General features: G+C 47.2%; 1 long non-coding RNA gene across 1 annotated transcript; it reads left to right on the top strand.

Moving 5' to 3' along the window:
• The first annotated feature begins 249 nt into the window (after positions 1-249).
• On the top strand, positions 250-2,338 carry LOC116370667 (uncharacterized). Its single transcript, XR_004208790.1, has 2 exons — positions 250-418; positions 645-2,338. It is a non-coding gene; the product is annotated as an uncharacterized LOC116370667 (long non-coding RNA).
• The last annotated feature ends 838 nt before the right edge of the window (positions 2,339-3,176 follow it).

The raw sequence follows: 3,176 nt of genomic DNA, 5'->3' as shown, positions 1-3,176 counted from the left end.
TAGGTACTGATGATAGGAGGGGGTAAGATAAATACTGATGATAGGAGGGGGGTAAGATATGTACTGATGATAGGAGGGGGGGGTAGATATGTACTGATGATAGGAGGGGTAAGATATGTACTGACGGTAGGGGGGGGGGTAAGATATGTACTGACGGTAGGGGGGGGGGGTAAGCTATGTACTGACGGTAGGGGGGGGGTCGTCTGTCTCTCTGTTCCTTATCTATATCTGTAATAATCACTGTCCTCTGCTGACGGTCCTGTCCGTCTCTGTTCCTCAGGACTAAAGCCTGTCGTTACTTCGACCAGGGTCGGGGCACCTGCCCGTTTGGCTCCAACTGCTTCTACAAACACGCCTTCCCTGACGGACGGCTGGAGGAGCCCAGAGGAGACCAGCAGGGTGCAACGGCAGGAACAGGGTAAGACGCTGCTCTGACAAATGTCCTTTCTGGCAGAAATAGATTGAGACCATTTTTGGTTTTCCTATGGGGGTTCATACGTTTAACAGACACTGATGTGGCATTTGGACATTTTGTGTTTATGGTCCAGAAGTTTTCAGCCCTATTGTAAACGCTTCCTGTTCTACTTTCGTAATACCGAAACGAATTCCTGTTTTTTTTTTATTATTCCTGTTCTCCCCTCCAGAACTCGAGGAGGACACCCCTGTGGGACCTGTTTGAAGAGCGGGAGAACAGCAGCGACTCTTTGGACAACGAGGACGAGGAGATGGTGACCTTTGAACTGAGCGAGATGCTCCTCATGCTCCTCGCCGCGGGAACCGACGACGACGTCACTGACTCGGAGGACGAATGGGACTTGTTTCACGAAGAGCTGGACGATATCTACGAGATTTACCTATAGCACCACTCCCTAACGTTAACGTTGAAAACCCCTTTATCGTTTTTGACTACTCCTCTTCACCTTTACCGCGCTGTAGAATGGACTGTCTTGTGTGTTTGGACAGTAGCTTCTCTCCTCTGTGTTGTGGCAGTGTCTTTGGGGCAGGCCTTTTGGGGCAGGCCTTTGGGGCAGGCCTTTGGGGCAGGCCTTTTGGGGCAGGCCTTTTGGGGCAGGCCTTTTGGGGCAGGCCTTTTGAGGCAGGCCTTTTGAGGCAGGCCTTTTGAGGCAGGCCTTTTGGGGCAGGCCTTTTGAGGCAGGCCTTTTGGGGCAGGCCTTTTGAGGCAGGCCTTTTGAGGCAGGCCTTTTGGGGCAGGCCTTTCATTCAGAAATCAACTACATGAAGAAGAAGGAAAAATAATTAACAGATGAAAAAAACTAATGTAAATGAGAAACAGGTGGGTGTAAAACCATTTTTCTAGAAACATCCTGTCCTTGTGAATTTATCTATCCGTGTCAGGTTCATGTAAAAAAATAAAAAAATAACAACATAAAAAAAAACAAGGGGAAAAAATTACAAACATTTTTGAAAATATCGCTAATAAACAATGTTTATTTGTGGACGTGGGTTTGACTTACCGTTTTTACCCAGGTGATGTTTTTAAGACTTTTTTTTTTTGTTGTTTTTGTTTTGAGGATGATGCACCAAAACCAACTCTACACAACTATACTTCCTGGTGATGATGTCATGTCTGTGGTGGTCATGGGTATTGTAGTCCTCTGGTCATGCACTGAGTATATTGGGTGGAGGGAGACAGCAGTCCTGTCGACTTCCTATATTCACATGTACCCTCTTGATTCACTCTCTTTCCCTCCTCCCTCTCCTGTGGGTGGTGGGAACTCCCTCTGTCAGGGAGGGAGGGGGGAGGGGGGGGGGACTTCGGGGAACAACTTACAATATCTAAAGTTGTTCGTTTTAAATGGGCCCAAGTCCACTTTCATTTTACCCCCCCCCCCCCTCCCCGATCGAATTGCAGCTATTATTCAGGAACACCTGTGGTACCTAATGACAAGTCTCTCCTCAGAACCGAGCTGATAGTGACACTCGATGACTCTGTGTCCCTAGTGGCGCCATATTGTGACGATATACTGAGTGGACAAAACATTAGGAACACCTTCCCAATATTGTTGAACCTCATTTATTCGGGGGGGGGGGGGGGGGGAGAATGAGCTCTACCAGGTCTGATCCTTATAGCGTAGGGCTCTAGTGAACTACCAGTGGTCTAGAGAGGGTGCCATTTGGAACACAGTCCGGTCTGGTCACTACTACTTCTCTTTGAACTCCCATTAGAATGCACTATATATTATGATTTCTTATTGTTTTTCTATGGTCCACAACCATCCATCATGACTTGAAATTAAAGTTTATTATCAAAGTTAGCAGGGTTGCTTTACTGAGTGGAATTCATTATTGATCATTAAACGTGTGCTCTGATATTATGGCTTGTAGTACCACGTGTGTCTATATATACGTTTTGGAATTTCACTTCCATTTCTACATGGTGGTTCTATGTGATCTGTTGTGTTACCCAGAATGCATTATTTTGTTACCCAACTAACTCAAGTCCCTACTCGGGGGGGGGGGGGGGGAAACAGTCATTCAAGGTTTAGCATTCTCTGCCGTGCTTTGTCCTCACTCTGAAGGTCTGTTGCCGTCCCAGCCAATCAACCTCAGCATGTTTAATGACATGTCTGATGCCGGTGGGGAATTGATGTGACATTGGGGGGGGGACGTTGGTCCTTATTACTGTTTTCTCTCTGCTGTCATTCTGAATGTCTTATGTTCCAGAATCCACCTCTGTTCACTATATGGAACAATCTATTACCTGGGTCCTGTGGATCATAGTTAAAAGTAGCGTAGTTCACTACAGGGATCAGAGTGGGATGGAGCCTGGGTAACTGAGGTTCTGGATACATGGAGCCTGGGTAACTGAGGTTCTGGCTACATGGAGCCTGGGTAACTGAGGTTCTAGATACATGGAGCCTGGGTAACTGAGGTTCTGGATACATGGAGCCTGAGTAACTGAGGTTCTGGATACATGGAGCCTGAGTAACTGAGGTTCTGGATACATGGAGCCTGAGTAACTGAGGTTCTGGATACATGGAGCCTGAGTAACAGGTTCTGGTAGTCCATTTAACAGGGTGGGATGGAGCCTGGGTAACTGAGGTTCTGGTAGTCCATTTAACAGGGTGGGATGAACCCTGGGTAACTGAGGTTCTGGTAGTCCATTTAACAGGGTGGGATGAAGCCTGGGTAACTGAGGTTCTGGTAGTCCATTT

Source organism: Oncorhynchus kisutch, unplaced genomic scaffold (assembly GCF_002021735.2).
Source record: "Oncorhynchus kisutch isolate 150728-3 unplaced genomic scaffold, Okis_V2 scaffold2686, whole genome shotgun sequence".
NCBI lineage: Eukaryota > Metazoa > Chordata > Actinopteri > Salmoniformes > Salmonidae > Oncorhynchus > Oncorhynchus kisutch.
The sequence above is the reverse complement of the archived record's forward strand: the minus strand, read 5'-3'. Positions and strand labels throughout refer to the sequence as shown.